General features: G+C 57.6%; 1 protein-coding gene and 1 long non-coding RNA gene across 7 annotated transcripts in view; one reads left to right on the forward strand and one right to left on the reverse strand.

The window, feature by feature from the left end:
* Positions 1-173, reverse strand: part of ITCH (itchy E3 ubiquitin protein ligase) — a 66,103-nt gene extending 65,930 nt beyond the window's left edge. For 2 of the 6 annotated variants that reach the window (XR_014573115.1, XM_083801856.1), the window contains exon 1: positions 24-90. The gene's annotated coding sequence lies outside the window, so the exon portion shown is untranslated. Of the gene's footprint in view, positions 1-19 lie in introns of all 6 variants that reach the window. The other 4 variants (XM_083801857.1, XM_083801861.1, XM_083801858.1 and 1 more) reach the window with 4 other exon arrangements.
* LOC310882731 overlaps positions 1-21,587 on the forward strand; it is a 673,777-nt gene that overhangs the window by 72,162 nt on the left and 580,028 nt on the right. The gene's annotated exons all lie outside the window — the stretch shown is intronic.

A 21,587-nucleotide genomic window follows, 5' to 3' on the forward strand; every position in this document is an offset into this window, starting at 1 on the left:
GCTGCCCGCGGCGCGGTACCCGCTCCCCTCACCGGGCGCGGCGGCTCCTCCGACCCTCGGCCAAGATGGCAGCCGATCCGGGCCCGACCCGAAGCAGCGACTTTCCGAAGTCGGGCGGGATCCGCGCACGCGCGGAGCCGCCGGAGCCGCGGCCGGGGCGCCCGGACTACAAGTCCCGGCGTGCTCCGCGCTCGGCGCTGCGCGCGCGCCCGGCAGCCAGAGGGGCGGGCGGGCGGCGAGGGCCTGAGGGAGCTGAGGGGTGCCGTGGGGGCGCGGCTCTGCCGCTGCCTCGCCTGGGCCCCGCGGTTTGGGGGGAGGGCGCTCGGAGGCTTCGCGGAGTCCCCGCCTCGGCGCTGGGCTCCCGTGGGCACCTCGCAGGGGCGGCCGGCTGCAGGCCGCGGCTGCCGTTTCCCCGCTCCGGTGAAGCCCCCCTGCGCGGCTGCAGCGCTCGGTCCCGGCCCTGGTTCCCTCCTGCAGCTATCCTTTAGCGGCGGCTGCGTGGAGCGCCCGTGCGTGTGTGTAGGCCCCGCTGCGGTAACTGGCACCGCTCGGCACGGCCGCTCCACAGGGCACCTGACCCGGAGCTGACCCCGAGCACCAACCCCGAACCCCAGCCTTGAGCCCCAACCCCGAGCCCCAGCCGTGGACACTCGACCCCGGAGCCCCCGCCCCGGAGCTGATCCCGACTCCCAAAACAGACCGTGAATGTGGACCCGGAGCTAACCCCAAGACCCAACCCCGAGCCCCAGCCCTGGACCCTTGACGCCAGAGCCCACACCCCAGAGCTGACCCTGAGCCCCTGACACCCAGAATGGACCCCGGACCAGAGCTAACCCCGAGCCCAAATCCTGAGCCCCAACCTGGGACAATTGACAGCGGACCCTTGACCCCAGACCCTCGACCCCAGAGCCCCCACCCCAGAGTTGACCCCAAGCCCCGGACCTGGACCTGACCCAAAGTCCCAGACCTGGAGCTGACCCCGAGCCCCTGACCCCAAGCGCCAACCCCGAGCCCCAGACCCGGACCCTCGACTGGGGAGCCCCCACCCTGAAGCTGACCCCCAAGCCTGGATCCAGAGCTGACCCCGAGCCCTGGACTGACCCAGAGCTGACCCCAAGCCAGGACCCTGAGCTGACCCCAACCCCTGAAATGGTTCTCGGACCCGGACCTGGAGCTAACCCCGAGCACCAACCCTGAGCCCCAATCCTGGACCCCCGATCCCGGAGCCCCTGCCCTGGTGCTAACCCCAAGCCCCCAACACCTGGAATGGACCCTGGACCCAGAGCTAAGCCCAATTCCCAACCGCAAGCCTGAACCCCAAGCCCCAGCTCCAGATGCTCGACCCTGGACCCTCAACCCCAGACCCTCAACCCTGTGCCCCAAACCTGGAGGTGACCCCAACACCTGGAACTGAGCTCTGACCCCAAGCCCAAAACCCTGAGCCCCTGAACCTGGAGCAGACCTCGGACCATCAATCCCGAAGCCGACCCCAGAGCTGACCCTGAGCCCCCACCCCAGAGCTAACCCCAAGCCCCAAATCTGAGCCCCAGACTTTGGAGCTGATCCCAACCACGGAGCTGACCCTGACAAAATGACCCCTAAAACAGACCACAAACCCCAACCCCCAAAACAGACCCTTGACCCCGGAGCTAACCCCGAGCCTGAACCCCAAACCCTAACTCCAGACCCTTGACACTGGACCCTCGACCCCGGAGCCACAACCCTGGACCCTTGACCCCAGGCCCTTGAACCTAGACCCTTGACCCGGAGCCCCCACCCTGAAGCTCACCCCGAGCCCTGGACCCGAGCCCCAGAGCTGACCCTGACCTGCGACCCCCGGAACAGAACCCAGACCCGGAGATGACCGCAAGCCCCAACACCAGATCCTGGATCCCAGACCCTGGACCCCTGACCCTGGACTCCGAGCCTCAACCGTGAGTCCCAGCCCTGAGCCCCAGCTCAGAGCCCCAAAGCTTAGCTGACCCTGAGCCCCCAAACCCGGAGCTGACCCCGGACCCAGAGCTAAACTGGAGCCCCAACATTGAGCCCTAACACTGAGCCCCAAACCTGAGTCCCAACCCCGAGCCCAAACCCTGGACCCTTGACTCCGGACCCTTGACCCCGGAGCACCCGACCCGGACCTGACCACGGAGCCCCTGACCCCAGACCCGATTCCAGAGCCCCCGACCCGGACTCGACCCCCAGGCCCAACCCTGAGCCCCAGTAATGAGCCCCCACCCCGAACCCTCGACGCCGGAGCACCCAACCCCAGAGCCCCCACCGCGGACCCGACTCTGGAGCCTCTGACCCAGGCCCAACCCCAGAGCCCTGACACTGGAGCTGACCCCGAACCCCAACCCCAGAGCTGAACCCGACCCCTGAAACAGACCCCAGACCCAAACCTGGAGATAACCCTAGGCCCTGACCCCAATCCCTGACACTGCAGCTGACCCTGAGCCCCCAGCTCTGGAGCTGACCCTGAGACCCAAATTCCCGGAACCAGACCCGGACCCAGAGCCCCAACACCAGAGCTGACCCTGAGTCCCCAGCCCCGAGCTCACACCCGGAGACCCAAACCCAAGCCCCAACCCTGAGCCTATACTCCGAGCCCTCGAACCCGGACCTTAAAACCTGGAGCCCCCAACCTGGACCCGACCCTGGATCATCCACCCTGGACCCGACCCCACACCCCGGACCTGTACCTGACCCAAAGACCCGGACCTGGAGCTGACCCTGAGCCCCTGACCTGGACCTCACCCAAGTGCCAACCTTGATCCCCAATCCCGAGCCCCAGCCCTGAGCCCCATTCCCAGACCCTTGACCCCGAGCCCCTGACCTAGACCTGACCCTGAGCCCTGGACCGACCTGGAGGTGACCCCGAGCCTGGACCCCAGAGCTGACCCCGAGCCCTGAAACGGACCTTGGACCCATACTCGAAGCTAACCCCAAGCGCTAACCCCAAACGCCAACCCCAAGCCCCAACCCCGGCTCCTCGAACCCATAGCCCCCACCCCGGAGCTGACCCCGAGCCCCTGACACCCAGAATGGATCCTGGACCTGGACCTAACCCCGATTTCCAACCCCAAGCCCGAACCCCGAGCCCCAACCCCAGCCCCTCAACCCCAGACCCTCGAGCCTGGAGCCCCCACCTCGGAGCTGACCCCAAGCCCCGACCCCAGAGCTGACCCCGATGCTGGAGCTGACCCCAACCCCAGAGCTGACCCTGACTCGCGACCCCCGGAACAGAACCCGGACCCAGAGCTAACCTCAAGCCCCCGACACCCGGAATATACTCTGGACCCGGAGCAAACCCCGATCCCCAACCCTGAGCCCAAACCCTGAGCCTGAGCCCTGGACACTTGAACCCTCGACCCCGGACCCTTGACTGTGGAGCCCCCACCCTAGAGCTGACCCTGAGCCCCTGACTCCCGGAACGGATCCTGGACGCAGAGATAAGCCTGAGCCCCAACCACGAACCCCAACCCCAGACCCTCAACTCCGGACCCTTGACCTTGGAAACATGACCCCAGAACCCCCAACCCAGGCCAACCCCGGACCCTGGAGACGAGCCCTGGAACTGGACCCGACCATGAGGCCCAACCCTGAACCCCAACACCCAGCTCCAATCCCAGACTCTTGACCACAGAGCCCCCACCCTGGAGCTAAATCTGAGCCTCGGACCCGAGCCCCAGACCCCATAGCTAACCCCAAGCCCCAGCGCCGTAGCTGACCCGGAGCCCCACCCTGGAGCTGATCCCGGGCTCTGAACCTGGAGCTGACCCCAAGCCCCCAGTCAATAGTTCAGACCGGACCTGGAGCTAACCCCAAGCTCCAACCCCAAGCTCCAACCCCGAGACCCAAACCTGAGCCCCAACCATGACTCCATGAGCTTCAACTCTGAGCCCCAAAACCGGACCCTCAACACCAGACCTTCAAACCTGGAACCCCCACCCTGGACCTGACCCTGGAGCCCCCACCCCAGATCTAACCCCGAGTCCTGGACCCGGACCTGAGCCAAGGACCCGGGCCCGGAGCTGACCCCGTGCCCCAACCCTGGGCCCCAGTCCAGAGCCCCAGCCCCGAGCCCCAGCTCCAAGCCCCAAGCCCGCACCCTCGACCCCAGACCCTCAACCCCGAAGCTGACCGCAAGCCCCAGACCCGGAGCTGAGCCCAAGCCTCAGACCAAGCCAGAGCTGACCCAGACCCCGAAACGGACCTCGGACCCAGACCCAGAGCTAATCCTGAGTCCCAACCCTGAGTCCAACCCTGGACCCTTGAGTCTGGAGCCCCCACCCTGAGCTGACCCCAAGCCCCCGCCACCCAGAATGGACCTCAGACCCAGAGCTAACACTGAGCCTGAACCCTGAGCGCCATACACTCAACCTGGGACCATAGACCCCAGACCCTTGACCTTGCAGCCTTGACCCCGTAGCCCCCACCCTGGAGCTGACCCCAAGATGCGACCCAGCAGCTGACCCCGAGCCCCGACCCAGGAGCTGATCCCGAACCCCTGACCCCAAGGCTGACCCCAAGCCCCCAACCCCAAAGCTGACCCCGAGCCCCCAACCCCAAAACGGACCCTGGACCCAGAGCCCCGAAGCCAGACCCCAACCCTGAGCCCTTGACCCTGAGCTGCCGACCCTGGAGCTGACCATGACCCCAGAGATAACCCCGACCCGCCACCCCCGGAACAGAACCTGGACCCGGAGCTAACCCTGAGCCCCAACTCCAGACCCTTGATCACAGACCCTTGACCCCTGACCCTGGACCCTGAGCCCCAACCCCAAACCCCAGCCCCAAGCCCTGGACCTGACCCTGAGGCACGGACCTGACTCCAAGCGGCTGACCCCGAGCGCTGACTCCGATCCCCAGGTCCCGCAGCTGACCCTGAGCGCCGACTCCTGGGCCCCAGGCCCTGTGGCTGACCCCGAGCACTGACTCCCAGGCTCCAGGCTCTGTGGCTGACCCCAAGTGCTGACTCCTGAGCCCCAGGCCCCGCAGCTGACCCCGAGTGACAACTTCTAGCCCCGGAGCCCACAGCTGACCCTGAGCACCCACTCCGAGCCTCATACCCCGTGGCTGACCCCGAGTGCCGACTCCGAGCCCCAGAGCCCACAGATGACCCTGAGAGCTGACTTGGAGCCCCAGGCTCTGTGGCTGACCCTGAGCGCCGACTCCCACACCCCAGACCCTGCAGCTGAACCCGAGAGTGACTCCGAACCCCAGGCCCCACGGCGGACCCTGAGCGCCAACTCCGAGCTCCAGAGTCCGCGGCTGACCCCAAGAGCTGACTCGGAGCCCCAGGCTCTGTGGCTGACCCCGAGCTTCGACTCCCAGGCCCCAGACCCCATAGCTGACCCGAGAGGGACTCTGAACCCCAGGCCCCACGGTGGACCCCAAGCACCGACTCGGAGCCCTGGGCCCTGTGGCTGATGCTGAGCGCTGACTCCCGGGACCCAAGCCCCGTGGCTGACACCGAGTACTGACTCTGAGCCCCAGGCCCCATGGCGGACCCAGAGTGCTGACTCCGAGCCCCAGTGTGAGAAACACTCTGTAGCCAATAACTTAGGCTCAGGCCAGGATCTCAGTGAAGTAGTAATTTATTCGTGATTGCAATGGCGGGCATCCCACAAGCAGGAGTGCACCTACTAGTTCCATAACACAGTTTATATACTTTTTTTCTCGAGGACCGGGACCCTCCCCTATTTCCCCATTGACTGGGTAATCCAGGTTCACAATCTATCCCGTGCTTCACAGACAATACATGGCTTTCAGTTGCTGGCCTGTTATAACTCAAATTTCTTTTGACTTTTATACTCTTTGAGGTGGTAATGTTTCTTCACAGTGATTTCCACCTAATTGCTCTAAGGATTCTGGTTGTCTGCATTTTACAAGGTTGTCTGTTAAGCTTTCTTATCACTGCAAGCATATCTCAATCTCGCCCGGGGGCCGCTGGGGGTCGCCTGGCAGGGTCCATCAGGTCACCTGGGGACCAGATGGGGGTCACCGAGCAGGGTCTGCCGGGATGCTCAGGGGCCCTCCAGGGGTTGCCGGGCGGGGTCTGCTGGGGCTCCCGGGGGCCCCGACGGTGGTCGCCGGGCAGGGTCCGCCTCTGCGCCTGGTGGCTTGACAGGGGTAACCGGGCAGGGAATGCTGGGGTGCCCGGAGGCCCACCAGGGGTCAGCGGGGTGGGTCCTCCGGGGCGCCCGGTGGCCCGCTGGGGTTCACTGGGGTGGGTCTTTCGGGTTGCCTGGGGGACTGATGAGGTCACTGTAGTGGGTTCTTTGCAGTGCCTGGGGGCCCACCGGGGGTCACCGGGGTGGGTCCTCCGGGGTGCCCGGGTGCCCACCGGGAGTCACAGGGGTTGGTCCTCTGGGGCGCCCGTGGGCCCACCGGGGTTCACTGGGGGCGGTCCTCCGGGGCGCCCTGGGGCCTGCCGGGGGTCACGGGGGGTGATCCTCTGGGCTGCCTCGGGGCCCATCGGGGGTCACCGGAGTGGGTCCTCCGGGGCGTCCGGCTCTGCAGGGGGTCACTGGCCACGGTCCTCTAGGGCACACAGGGGCCCGTCGGGGGTCACTGGGGTGGGTCCTCCGGGGCGCCTGGGGGCCTGCCAGGGGTCACTGGGGTGGGTCATCTGGGGTACCCTGGGGCCCGCCGGGGGTCACCGGGTTGTGTCCTCCAGGGCGCCTGGGGGCCTGTCGGGGGTCACTGGGGAGGGTCCTCCTAAGAGACTGGGGGCCCGCTGGGGGTCACCGGGGTGGGTCCTCTGGGGGGCCTGCTGGGCCGCCAGGGGTCACCAGGGTGGGTACTCCGGGGCGCCCGGGGGCCCGCCAGGGGTCACCGGTGTGGGTCTTCCGGGGAGGCCTGGGGCCTGCCAGAGGTCACCGGGGTGGGTCCTCCAGGGCGCCCGGGGTCCCAGTGGGGGTCAACGGGGTGGGTCCTCGGGGGTGCCTGGGGGCCCACCGGGGATCACCACCGTGGGTCCCCAGGGGCAGTCAGGGGTCCACCGGGTGTCACCGGGGTGGGTCCTCCGTGGCACCTGGTGTCCCGCCGGGGGTAACCGGGGTGGGTCCTCCAAGGCGCCTGGGAGCCCACTGGGGTCACTGGGGTGGATAATTCAGTGTGCCCGGTGACCAACCAGGGGTCAGCAGGGTGGTTCCTCCGGGGCGCTCTGGGGCCCGCCGGGGTTCCCCAGGTGCATATTTCTGTGTGCCCAGTGGCCCGCAGAGGGTCACCCAGGTGGGTCCTCTGTGGCGCCCGGGGGCTCGCCGGGTGTCACCAGGGTGGGTCCTCCATGGTGTCCGGGGGCCCCCCAGGTGTCACCGGGGTGGGTCCTCCTAGGCAACCAGGGGCCCACCGGGTGTCACCAGGTGAGTCCTCCAGGGCACCCAGGGGCCTGCCGGGTGTCACCGTGGTGGGTCCTTCTAGACGCCCAGGTGCCCCCCGGGGGTCACCGGGGTTAGACCTGCAGGGCATCCGGGGGCCACCGGGGATCACCGGGTTGGGTTCTGCGGGGCGCCCGGGGGCCTGCCGGGGGTCAACGGGGTGGGTCCTCCGTGGCGCCCGGGGTCCCGCTGGGGGTCACCGTTATGGGTTCTCCAGGTCACCCAGTGGCCCGCCAGGGGACACTGGGTTGGGTCCTCCGGGGCACCCGGGGGCCTGTCAGGGATCACCGGGATGGGTCCTCTGGGGTGCCCGGGGGCCCGCATGGGGTCACCGAGGTGGGTCCTCCGGGGCCCCCGGGGGCCCTCCGAGGGTCACCGCGCTTGGTCCTCTGGGGTGCCTGCGCGCCCACCAGGGGTCACCGGGGTGGCTCCAACCGGGCGCCTGGTGGCCCACTGGGTGTCACCGGGGTGGATACTTCAGTGCGCCCAGTGACCCTCTGGGGGTCACCAGGGTGGGTCCTTCACTTTGGCCAGGGGCCTGCCGGGGGTCACTGCGGCGGGTCCTCTGGGGCGCCTGGGAGCCCGCCTGGGGTCACCGGGCTGGTCCTCTGGGGCGCCCAGGGGGCCATCAGGACTTACCGCGCTGGGTCCTCTGGAGCGCCCGGGGCCCACCGGGGGTCACCGGGGTGCGTCCTGCAGGGCACACCAGGGCCCGCCGGGGGTCACCGGGGTGGGTCCTCCGGGGCCCCCGAGGGCCGACCGGGGGTTACAGCAGTGGATCCTCTGGGGCGCCCGGTGGCCCGTTGGGGTCACTGAGGTGGGTCCTCCGGGGCACCTGGGGGCCCGCCGGGGGTTACTGGGTTGGGTCCTGAGGGGCGCCCAGGTGCCCTCCGGGAGTCACCGGGGTGGGTCCTCCGGGTCACCCAAGTGCCCGCCGGGTGTCACCGGGGTGGATACTTTGGTGCGCCAGGTGACCCGCCGGGGGTCACTGGGGTGGGTCCCCCAGGTCAACAGGGGCCTGCCAGGGGTCATGGGGGGTGGCGTTCCTTGTCCCTGGGGGTCCGCCGGGGGTCACCGGGGTGGGTCTCCAGGGTACTCGGGGGCCCGCCGGGGGTCACCAGTGTGGATACTTCGGTGCGCCCGGTGGCCCGCCGGGGGTCACCGAGGTGGGTCCTCCGGGGCGCCTGGGGGCCCGCCGGGGGTCCCCGGTGTGGATACTGTGGTGCGCCCGGTTGCCCGCCAGGGGATCACCGGACTGGGTCCTCCGGGTGGCCTGCGGGCCCGCCGGGGGGCCACCGTGGTGGGTCCACCGGGGCCACCGTTCGTCACCGGGGGGGTCGTCTGGGGCGCCCTGGACCCACCGGGGGTCACCAGGGTGGGTCCTCCTTGGCGCCCAGAGGCCCGCCGGGGGTGTTGTGGTTTAACCTGGCTGGCAGCTAAACACCACACAGCCGTTTGCTCACTCTCCCCCCTCCCTCTCTGGGATGGGGAGAGAAACGGGAAAGTGAAGCCTGTGAGTTGAGATAAAGACAGTGTATTAAGAAAGGAAAATAATTACAATAATAATAATTATAAATAACAAAATAATAATAAATAATAAATAATAATAATAGTATTACTAATAATAATGAGTACGAAACAAGTGATGCACAATGCAATTGCTCACCTCCCGTTGACCGATGCCCAGCCTATCCCCGAGCAGCCAGCTCCCCCACCCCATATATTGTTCAGCATGACGTCACATGGTATGGAATACCACTTTGGCCAGTTGCGGTCAACTGTCCTGGGTCTATCCCCTCCCAGCTCCTGCTGCACCCCTAGCCTGCTCGCTAGCAGGATCGAGCGAGAATCTGAATAGTCCTTGGCTTGGTGTAAGTACTGCTCTGCAACAATTAAAACATCAGCATGTTATCAGCATTCTTCTCACCCTAATCCAAAACATAGCACCCTACCAGCTATTAGGAGGAAAATTAACTCTGTCCTAACTGAAACCAGGGCAGATATCCACCCCTTATTCCATACCATTTATGTCATGCTCAGGTTACACTCTTTCCAATACATTCTAATTAATCACCATTTTCATCTATGGTATATAGCAATCATGGTAGTGATGACATACAGTATTATATAATAATTAACATACTACAATTCAACTCATGGGCTATTCTCACCCAGTATTAAATCCCCTTGAGGTACACACTGGACCTCCCCATTCTTTTGCATTACCCACCAAGTGCATCCAGGTCCCTGAGCAAAAGCAATCCCACGAATGGGTTTGCCTTTTCCTGAGGCAGGAGTAGCCCAGATTGTTTTACCCAGCATGTTTCTTACGTGCACTACAGGAACTTTATCTCCTTCTACAGTGCGTAACAGGTTTGATTGGGCAGGTCCAGCTTGGTTGGCAGATCCCCTAGTATTGACTAACCAGGTGGCCTTTGTCAAGTGTGTATCCCAATTTTTGAATGTCCCAGCACCCATTGCTTTCAGTGTAGTCTTTAACAGTCCATTGTATCGTTCGACTTTCCCAGAGGCTGGTGCATGATAGGGGATGTGATACACCAACTCAATACCATGTTCTTTGGCCCAAGTGTCTATAAGGTTGTTTCGGAAATGAGTCCCATTGTCCGACTCGATTCTCTCTGGGGTGCCACGTCACCACAGGACTTGCTTTTCAAGGCCCAGGATAGTGTTCCGGGCGGTGGCGTGGGGCACAGGATATGTTTCCTGCCATCCAGTGGTTGCTTCCACCATTGTAAGTACGTGGCGCTTGCCGCCACGGGTTTGAGGGAGTGTGATGTAATCAATCTGCCAGGCCTCTCCATATTTATATTTCAGCCATCGTCCTCCATACCAAAGAGGCTTTGACCGTTTGGCTTGCTTGATTGCAGCACGTGTTTCACAATCATGAATAACTTGTGCTATAGTGTCCATGGTCAGGTCCACCCCTCGATCACGAGCCCATCTGTATGTTGCATCTCTACCTTGATGGCCTGAAGTGTCATGGGCCCATCGGGCTATAAATAATTCACCTTTATGTTGCCAGTCCAGGTCCACCTGAGCCACTTCAGTCTTAGCAGCCTGATCCACCTGCTGGTTGTTTTGATGTTCTTCAGTAGTCCGATTCTTGGGCACATGAGCATCTACATGGCGTACGTTTACAACCAAGTTCTCTACCCGGGCAGCAATATCTTGCCACAATGCAGCAACCCAGATTGGTTTGCCCCTGCGCTGCCAGTTGTTCTGCTTCCATTGCTGTAACCACCCCCACAGGGCATTTGCTACCATCCATGAATCAGTATAGAGATAGAGAACTGGCCACTTTTCTCGTTCAGCAATATCTAAAGCCAGCTGAATGGCTTTCACTTCTGCAAACTGACTCGATTCACCTTCTCCCTCAGCAGCTTCTGCAACTCGTCGTGTAGGACTCCATACAGCAGCTTTCCATCTCCGATGCTTTCCCACAATACGACAGGACCCGTCAGTGAACAGGGCATATTTCTTCTCATTTTCCGGTAGCTTGTTGTATAGTGGGGCTTCTTCAGCACGGACCACCTCCTCCTTTGATGATATCCCAAAGTATTTGCCTTCTGGCCAGTCCATAATCACTTCCAAGATTCCTGGGCGACTGGGGTTTCCTATTCAAGCCCGCTGAGTAATCAGTGCAACCCACTTGCTCCATGTAGCATCAGTTGCATGATGCATAGAGGGGACCCTTCCTTTGAACATCCAGCCTAGTACCGGCAGTCGGGGTGCCAGGAGGAGCTGCGCTTCAGTACCGACCACTTCCGAAGCAGATCGAACTCCTTCATATGCTGCCAATATCTCCTTTTCAGCTGGAGTATAGCAGGCTTCAGATCCTCTGTATCCCCGACTCCAAAACCCCAGGGGTCGACCTCGAGTTTCCCCAGGTTCTTTCTGCCAGAGGCTCCAGGTGGGGCCATTCTCCCCGGCTGCGGTGTAGAGCACATTCTTTACATCTGGTCCTGTTCGGACTGGCCCGAGGGCTACTGCATGAACTATTTCCTGCTTAATTTGTTCAAAGGCTTGTCGTTGCTCAGGGCCCCATTCAAAAGCATTCTTCTTACGGGTTACTTGGTAGAGCGGGTTTACAATCAGACTGTAATTTGGAATATGCATTCTCCAAAACCCCACGACACCTAGGAAAGTTTGTGTTTCTTTTTTGCTAGTTGGTGGAGACATAGCTGTTATTTTGTTGATCACATCCATTGGGATTTGACGACGTCCATCTTGCCATTTTATTCCTAAAAACTGGATCTCTCGTGCAGGTCCTTTAACTTTATTCTGTTTTATGGCAAAACCGGCCTTCAGAAGGATTTGGACTGTTTTCTTCCCTTTCTCGAAAACTTCTTCTGCAGTGTCACCCCACACAATGATGTCATCGATGTACTGCAGGTGTTCAGGAGCTTCCCCCTGCTCCAGCACAGACTGGATCAGTCCATGGCAAATGGTAGGGCTGTGTTTCCACCCCTGGGGCAGCCGATTCCAAGTATATTGGACTCCCCTCCAAGTGAAAGCAAACTGTGGCCTGCATTGTGCTGCTAGAGGGATGGAGAAAAATGCATTAGAAAAATGCATTAGCGATATCAATTGAGGCATACCACTTGGCTGCCTTTGATTCCAGTTCATACTGGAGTTCTAGCATGTCTGGCACTGCAGCACTCAGTGGTGGCGTGACTTCGTTCAGGCCACGATAGTCCACTGTTAGTCTCCACTCACCATTAGACTTTCGCACTGGCCATATGGGACTATTAAAAGGTGAATGAGTCTTGCTGATCACTCCTTGGCTCTCCAGTTGACGAATTAGCTTATGGATGGGACTCAGGGAGTCTCGGTTGGTGCGATATTGCCGCCGGTGCACAGTTGTGGTAGCGATCGGCACTTGCTGTTCTTCAACCCTCAGCAACCCCACAACAGAAGGGTCCTCTGAGAGACCCGGCAAGGTAGACAACTGTTTAATGTCCTCTGTCTCCAAGGCAGCTATGCCAAAAGCCCAGCGGAACCCTTTTGGGTCCTTGAAATATCCTCTTCTAAGATAGTCTATGCCAAGGATGCATGGAGCATCCGGGCCAGTCACAATACGGTGCTTTTGCCACTCATTGCCGGTTAGACTCACTTCAGCCTCCAATACAGTTAACTGCTGGGATCCCTCCGTCACACCATAAATACAGATGGGCTCTGGCCCTGTATAGCTTGATGGCATTAGAGTACATTGTGCACCACTGTCTATCAAAGCCTTATACTTCTGTGCGTCTGACGTGCCAGGCCATCGAATCCACACAGTCCAATAAACTCGATTGTCCCTTTCCTCCCCCTGGCTGGAGGCAGGGCCCCTCTAGTCCTGGTCAGAATCTTCGTTTCTGTGTCTAAAGGACTGCCTGCTGGAAGTTGGAGCAGCAAACTTTTCAGAGAATTCCTTTTTCCCAATTGTTTTCCTTTGCAATTCACGTACCCGTGCCTCTAGGGTCGCAGTAGATTTTCCATCCCATTTTCTCATGTCCTCTCCATGGTCACGTACGTAAAACCACAGGGTGGCGCGGTGTGTGTGCCCACCATATTGTCTTCCTTGCATAGATGAACGTTTAGCCCTAATAGCTGAGACACTGGTTTGTACAGGTGGGGAGGAAAATAAACTCTCTTTATGTTGGTGGACCTCTTCAGAAAGTTTCTCTAAAGTATTCTCTTTTAGTTGGTGGACACTGGTTCGTTCAGGTGGGGGGGGGAAGATAAATTCTCTATAAGTTGGTGGACCTCTTCAGAGAGTTTTTCCACAGCTGAGACGCAGGCCTGTAGGGAAGAGGAGAGACTTTCTTCGTACTGCTGGAGTTGTTTAGCCACTTCATCCACTGTGGGTTTCTCATCCTCTTTCCAGGCCATTATTGCCAATGAGCTGGCATATGTTGATGGTGCACTCTGTACAAACTTCTGCCACATGGGTCGTGTACACTGGACTTGATCTGGATCTGTGGGTATTTGTGCGTCGTCTGGGTCCTTATAAATTACCTCCCGTACGGCTAATTCCCTCAGGTACTGAATTCCCTTCTCCATGGTGGTCCACTTGCCTGGTAGACATACAAGTTCTTCCATGAAGGGATACCTTTCCTTCACAGCTGACAGGAGACGCCTCCAGAGACTGTGAGATGGTGCTCCACCTCCAATTGCTTTGTCAATGCCTGCGTCTCTAGCAAGGGATCCCAGCCGCCTGGCTTCCTTGCCCTCTAATTCCACATAATTGACTCCGGTGTCCCAGCACCGGAGCAGCCAGGTGACAAGCTGCTCACCTATGCAGCGACCAAAATCTTTTCGCACATCTCGTAGCTCACACTGGTATAGGGTTCGGGTAGTTACTGTTGATTTTTTGACATCCTCATCCTCATCTTCATCCTCCTGCACATTTGATGGCCCAGCCTTGTCTCCTCTATACCTAGACCTAGCAGAAGACTGTCTGCGTTCTAAACGACCTGAGTCTCTATACCATTTTTTCACCTTGCCTACAGGGTCAACTTGCACTGCTACAGCTCGTTTCTCTGACCCAGCCACAGGGTCTGCCACAGGGGTTGGAATACCCTCTGCAGGGGCAACTTGCACTGCTACAGCTCGTTTCTCTGACCCAGCCACAGGAGTGGGAGCAGCTGCAGGAGCTGGAGCAGCTGCAGGAGCTGGAGTGGCTGTGGGAGCTGGAACTAGAACGGCTGCAGGAGCTGGAGCGGCTGCAGGAGCTGGAATTGGAACTGCTGCAGGAGCTGGAGCGGCTGCAGGAGCTGGAACTGGAACTGCTGCAGGAGCTGGAGCGGCTGCAGGAGCTGGAACTGGAACTGCTGCAGGAGCTGGAGCGGCTGCAGGAGCTGGAACTGGAACTGCTGCAGGAGCTGGAGCGGCTGCAGGAGCTGGAGCGGCTGCAGGGTCTGTCACTAGGTTGATAGTAGCATCAATTGCAGCTCGATAGGCACAAGCCAGACCCCAGCACGCTACAATGATTTGTGTCACTTTGGAACTGCCAGAGTCATGACACCTTTTTTTCAAGCATTCTACCAGTTTTTTAGGATTTTGCAGTTGTTCAGGGGTGAATGTCCAAAACACTGGAGGTGACCACTGCTCTAGAAACCTGCCCATATCCTCCCACACTCCCTCCCACTCACAACTATCCCGCCTCAAGACAGATCTCCGGATGAGATTCCTAAGTAGTTGTTTAATCTTAAACAAAACCTGAAGTGCATTCAGGAGACATAACAACAAGAGCAGGCTGGTCTGAGTATCCCAAGGATATTCAACATCTTGGAGAACTATCATAACTAGCTCGGGGGATAAGAGGGTGGTGAAGGAGAAGGGGAGAGTGAACAGGTAGGAAAAAAATATCTTCCACTGTCCCCTCCACAGATTGGCTCCCTGACGAAAAAAAGCAATAGGTGTAACTGCTAATAGTTTCTGAGATATGGTTTCCAAAGTATAGCGTCAACGACAGTGCTGAGTACAAATACCAGGTAAGAGTCATGACAAGAAATCTCATCATTTCATAGGCCATTGTTACACCGCACAGTACCATAACAATCTTAAACCAGGGCCCGGAAAGGATAAACAGTGCAACAGGGAGCACATACAGAAAGTAACGTGCTATAAAACTCAGTTTGAAAAACAGGCACAGCAGACTTGAGATTAAGGCAATCAACATTGTGACTAGCAACTATTAAGCAGGTCCAATACTTATACCAATTTTAGTTTAACACACTCTGGTCAAATCTGTCGTTATCTCAACCCTTTGTGCCCCTTTGCCCCACGTTGGGCGCCAAATGGACTGTTGTGGTTTAACCCGGCCGGCAGCTAAACACCACACAGCTGTTCACTCACCCTCCCCCCTCCCACTCTGGGATGGGGAGAGAAACAGGAAAGTGAAGCCTGTGAGTTGAGATAAAGACAGTTTATTAAGACAGGAAAATAATAACAATAATAATAATAATAGTATTACTAATAATAATGTGTACGAAACAAGTGATTCACAATGCAATTGCTCACCACCTGCTGACCGATGCCCAGCCTATCCCCGAGCAGCCGGCCCCCCCACCCCGGCCAGCCACCCCTATATATTGTTCAGCATGATGTCACATGGTACGGAATACCACTTTGGCCAGTTGGGGTCAGCTGTCCTGGGTCTATCCCCTCCCAGCTCCTGCTGCATCCCCAGCCTGCCCGCTGGCAGGACCGAGCGAGAAGCTGAATAGTCCTTGGCTTGGTGTAAGCACTGCTCTGCAACACTTAAAACATCAGCATGTTATCAGCGCTCTTCTCATCCTAATCCAAAACATAGCAACCTACCAGCTATTAGGAGGAAAATTAACTCTGTCCTAACTGAAACCAGGACACCCCCGGTGGGCCCCCAGGGGCCCTGGAGGACCCACCCCGGTGACCCCCAGGTGGGCCACTGTGTGCCCAAGAGGACCCACCCCCGTGATCCCCAGCGGGCCCCCAGGGGCCCCAGAGGACCCACCCTGGTGACCCCCGGTGGGGCCCCCGAGTGCCCCGGAGGATTCACTCCGGTGATCCCCGGTGGGCCCCCGGGGGCCCCGGAGGACCCAGGACTAAGGAGAATCGCCATCCTTTACTGGATGCGGGGGGAAACTTAGTGACGAGAGATGAGGAAAAGGCTGAGGTGCTTAATGCCTTCTTTGCCTCAGTCTTTAGTGGCAAGACCAGTTGTTCTCTAGATACCCAGCACCCTGAGCTGGTGGAAGAGGATGGGGAGCAGGATGTGGCCCTCACAATCCACGAGGAAATGTTTGGCGACCTGCTACAGCACTTGGATGTATGCAAGTCGATGGGGCCGGATGGGATCCACCGGGGGTGCTGAGAGAAGTGGTGGAAGAACTGGCCAAGCCGCTTTCCATGATTTATCAGCAGTCCTGGCTATCAGGGGAGGTCCCAGTGGACTGGCAGCTAGCAAATGTGACGCCCATCTACAAGAAGGGCTGGAAGGTTGACCCGGGAAACTATAGGCCTGTTAGTTTGACCTCAGTGCCAGGGAAGCTCATGGAGCAGATTATCTTGAGTGTCATCATGCGGCACTTACAGGGCAACCAGGCGATCAGGCCCAGTCAGCATGGGTTTATGAAAGGCAGGTCCTGCTTGACAAACCTGATCTCCTTCTCTGACAAAGTGACGCGCTTGGTGGATGAGGGAAAGGCTGTGGATGTGGTCTACCTTGAATTCAGTAAGGCTTTTGACACCGTTTCCCACAGCATTCTTTTTGAGAAACTGGCTGCTCTTGGCTTGGATTGGCATACGCTTCATTGGGTTAGAAACTGGCTGGGTAGCAGGGCCCAAAGAGTCGTGGTGAATGCAGTTAAATCCAGTTGGAGGCCGGTCACTAGTGGAGTCCCCCAGGGCTCAGAACTGGGGCCAGTTCCCTTTCATATCGATGATCTGGATGAGGGGATCGAGTGCCCCCTCAGTAAGTTTGCAGATGACACCAAGTTAGGTGCGTGTGTCGATCTGCTTGAGGGTAGGAAGGCTCTGCAGGAGGATCTGGATAGGCTGGACCGATGGGCTGAGGCCAACTGTATGAGGTTCAACAAGGCCAAGTGCCGGGTCCTGCACCTGGGGCACAACAACCCCAAGCAGCGCTACAGGCTGGGAGATGAGTGGTTGGAAAGCTGCCTGGCCGAGAAGGACCTGGGAATACTGGTTGATAGTCAGCTGAATATGAGCCAGCAGTGTGCTCAGGTGGCCAAGAAGGCCAACAGCATCCTGGCTTGCATAAGAAACAGTGTGGCCAGCAGGTCTAGGGAGGTGATTGTCCCCCTGTACTCGGCTCTGGTGAGGCCGCATCTCAAGTACTGTGTTCAGTTTTGGGCCCCTTGCTAAAGGAAGGACAACGAGGACAACGAGAAGGGCAACTGGTGAGGGGTCTGGAGAACAAGTCTTACGAGGAGCGGCTGAGGGAGCTGGGATTGTTCAGTCTGGAGAAGAGGAGGGAGGCTCAGGGGTGACCTTATCACACTCTACAGGTACCTTAAAGGAGGCTGTAGCGAGGTGGGGGTTGGTCTATTCTCCCACGTGCCTGGTGACAGGACGAGGGGGAATGGGCTAAAGTTGCGCCAGGGGAGGTTTAGGTTGGATATTAGGAAAAAATTCATTGTTGAAAGGGTTGCTAGGCATTGGAATGGGCTGCCCAGGGAAGTGGTACAGTCAATCCCTGGAGGTCTTTAAAAGACGTTTAGACGTAGAGCTTAGTGATATGGTTTAGTGGAGGTCTTGTTAGTGTTAGGTCAGAGGTTGGACTAGGTGATCTTGGAGGTCTCTTCCAACCTAGAGGATTCTGTGATTCTGTGGTACCTAGAGCTAAATGTCTCTCAGGCAGAATCCCAAACATTTGCAGAAGCTTCCCTGCAGGAAGCGATGGTAGCTAGTAGGCATGCTGCAGCTACCTCCAAAGTAGGGCCAAAATTGTGAGAGACCTAAGCTTGTCTGTCCCAGCCTGGGATGACAATGAGCGTAATTTGGGCAAAAAGTTGAGTATTATAGTCTTCTATGTTTAGCATGTACTTCCTTAATCTCATTATCTTATTAAGAGTTAACTTTAATGTTCATTTTATAAAGAATGAAGAAAAAGGTTTCGCTTTGGGCACGGCAGACTTGAAGATTCTGTTCTGATGCGCAAAGAGGGTTTGGCACAGCCTGGGTATGCTGCTTTTGTTCAGAACTAAGGCATGTAGGCCCAACTTTTCCAGTGTGCTCCAGGCACCTGGCAGGACCCCCTGGGGCAGGACAGCCCAGCGGTGAGCTCGAGGGAGCTGGGCCATGGACGTTGTGGATGTGGAGCTTCTCAGGGGCACAGGTATGGTGGAACCAAAAGAGAGTGTTCATCTCCAGGGGAAAGAGTGAGAAGTCCGCACTGTGGCACTTGGGGGCTCATGGACTCGCACATGCACCACCTTGCTCAGGACCAAGCATGGGGACCCAGCTCCTTGGGAAGCCAAGGACAGGGACCGTGACCACATGGCAGCCCTGTGCTGTCAGGGGCAGTGCATATTGTGACCCAGAGTGGTGCTAGGCAACCGCCATGTCCCACTGCAGGGCTGACAGGCACAGCCTCAGTCAGCCCCAAGGCAGAGCTGGCCCCAGCCCAGACGTGCGGCTCCCAACAGGGTCCTGGGGCACCAGTGCAGGTGGGCTCGAGCTGGATGGTCTTTAAGGTCCCTTCCAACCCCAGGCATTGTAGGATTCTATGAGGGAGGCAGTGCACAAGGAAAATGGGGTGGGGTGCTGATGTCTGAAGAAAGCAAAGAAACAACAAAACTAAGAGGAGGATTCAAACTAACAAAAGTGGTAGGATTGAAGGAAAGACCAAAGAAAGAAAAGGTCATAATGAAAAGAAACAACCAGACAAAAGAAAATGAAACAAAGACTGTCTATTCCATTGTTGCAGGGTTGGGAACGTACACCGATGGACACAAAGGAATTAGAGCAACAGCCTTGGAGGAGTTTGAGGCAGCAACCCGAGGTTTCAGCTGTGTTCAGAGAATGCCAAAAGGAAAGGCTGAAAGAGATGCTTGGAAAGACCATTAAGGGTCAAACAGGACCAGACCTCAACAAATGGAGAAAAACCTGGGGAAGCTCCGTGCAATTTGAGGTAATCCGTGAGAGCTACAGGCCATGCAGACACAGGCAGGTAACAAATAAGAGACGGGTATGCTGCTTTTCCAGAACTAACGCAGGTAAGGCAAAATTTTCCCTAAGTACAATGTGGTAGAGGCAAAGGTAGCTAGCGGGCATGTACCAACGTCCAAATAAGCCAGAATTCTCTGTTACCTAGCCTAGAGGGATCCGAGTTTAGTATCCTCAAAGAAAAAATCTCTCTTGGAGGAAGCCAAATCTTTTTTCTAGAAGCATGCCAAGGTGAGAAGGCAAGGGAAGCTACCAGGCATACACTTCCCTCTAAACTTGGCCAAACCTGTGGTGTCCGTACCCTGAAGGGCTTTGCAGCTGGTACCCAGAGCTAAATGTGTCTCAGGCAGAATCCCAAACATCTTGAGCAGCTTTTGTTGAGGAAGCAAAGGTAGCTAGCAGGTATGGAGCTATGTCCAAAGTAGGGCCAAAGTTGAGAGAGACGTAACGTGGAGGGGTCTTCAGCTGCTATTGACAAGCAGTTGTGTATTTGGAGCTAGCCCAGAAGTTTTGGAAAACAAGATGAGCGAAGGGAAGTGAAGGTACCCAGGCAGGTACCTCCATCTCAAATTGGGCAAAGTTGTCAGGAACCTAACCGGAAGCGATCTGAGGGCAGGATCCCAAAGTAAATCTGTATGTGGAGGTAGGCACAAGGTTTTGGCAAACCAGATCATCCAGAGGCAAGAGAAGCCTCTTGGCATGCACCTCCCTCCATAAATTGGCCCAAGTTCTCAGGTACCTAGCCTGAAGGGTTCTGCGGACCGAATCCACAAGTCCCTCTCTCTCTGGAAGAGGCCAAAACATTTCAGAAAGTATGCCTGGGAGGAGGAATGGGTAGCTACTGGGCATGCGCATAATTCCCAATTTGGCCAAACTTCAGGTAGCTACCCCAGACGGGTACGCTGCTTTTGTCCAGAACTGCCGCAGAGTGGCAAAATGTTTTGAAAAGTACAATGTGGCGGAGGCAAAGGTAGCTAGCGGGCATGGACCAACGTCCAAAGTAGCCCAAATTCTCTGTTACCTAGCCCAGAGGAATCCGAGTTTAGGATCCTCAAAGCAAAAATCCCTCTTGGAGGAAGCCAAATCTTTTGCAGAAGCATACCGAGGTGAGAAGGCAAGGGTAGCTACCAGGCATACACTTCTGCAGAAAGTTGGCCAAACGTGTGGTGTCCCCACCCTGAAGGGCTTTGCAGCTGGTACCCAGAGCTAAATGTTTCTCAGGCAGAATCCCATACATTTTGAGAAGCTTTTGTGGAGGAAGCAAAGGTAGGTAGCAGGCATGCAGCTACCTCCAAAGTAGAGGCAAAATTGTGAGGGACTTAATACGGAGGGGTCTTCAGCTGGTATTGACAAGCATTTGTGTATTTGGAGCTAGCCCCAAAGGTTTGGAAAAGAAATGAGCGAAGGGAAGTGAAGGTACCCAGGCAGGTACCTCCGTCCCAAACTGGGCAAAGTTGTCAGGTACCTAGCCTGAAGCGATCTGAGGGCAGGATCCCAAAGGAAATCTGTATGTGGAGGTAGGCACAAGGTTTTGGCAAACCAGATCATCCAGAGGCAAGAGAAGCCTCTTGGCATGCACCTCCGTCGAAAATTGGCCCAAGTTCTCAGGTACCTAGCCTGAAGGGTTCTGCGGACCGAATCCACAAGTCCCTCTCTCTCTGGAAGAGGCCAAAACATTTCAGAAAGTATGCCTGGGAGGAGGAACGGGTAGCTACTGGGCATGCGCATAATTCCCAATTTGGCCAAAATTCAGGTAGCTACCCCAGACGGGTACGCTGCTTTTGTCCAGAACTGCCGCAGAGAGGCAAAATGTTTTGAAAAGTACAATGTGGCGGAGGCAAAGGTAGCTAGCGGGCATGTACCACCGTCCAAAGTAGCCCAAATTCTCTGTTACCTAGCCCAGAGGAATCCGAGTTTAGGATCCTCAAAGAAAAAATCTCTCTTGGAGGAAGCCAAATCTTTTGCAGAAGCATGCCGAGGTGAGAAGGCAAGGGTAGCTACGAGGCATACACTTCTGCAGAAAGTTGGCCAAACGTGTGGTGTCCCCACCCTGAAGGGCTTTGCAGCTGGTACCCAGAGCTAAATGTGTCTCAGGCAGAATCCCATACATTTTGAGAAGCTTTTGTGGAGGAAGCAAAGGTAGCTAGCAGGCATGCAGCTACCTCCAAAGTAGAGGCAAAATTGTGAGGGACTTAATACGGAGGGGTCTTCAGCTGGTATTGACAAGCAGTTGTGTATTTGGAGCTAGCCCCAAAGTTTTGGAAAAGAAGATGAGCGAAGGGAAGTGAAGGTACCCAGGCAGGTACCTCCGTCCCAAATTGGGCAAAGTTGTCAGGTACCTCCCCTGAAGCGATCTGAGGGCAGGATCCCAAAGTAAATCTGTATGTGGAGGTAGGCACAAGGTTTTGGCAAACCAGATCAGCCATCTGTGTGGCATCCAGGGCAGCATTCATAGCACAGGCAGTTTGTATGTGGTCTTGGAGACTAGCTACGTGTGTCTTTATGCTGTCTGGGAGGCTACAGATA

This window comes from Anser anser, assembly GCF_964211835.1.
Source record: "Anser anser genome assembly, chromosome: 16".
In the NCBI taxonomy this organism is placed as follows: domain Eukaryota; kingdom Metazoa; phylum Chordata; class Aves; order Anseriformes; family Anatidae; genus Anser; species Anser anser.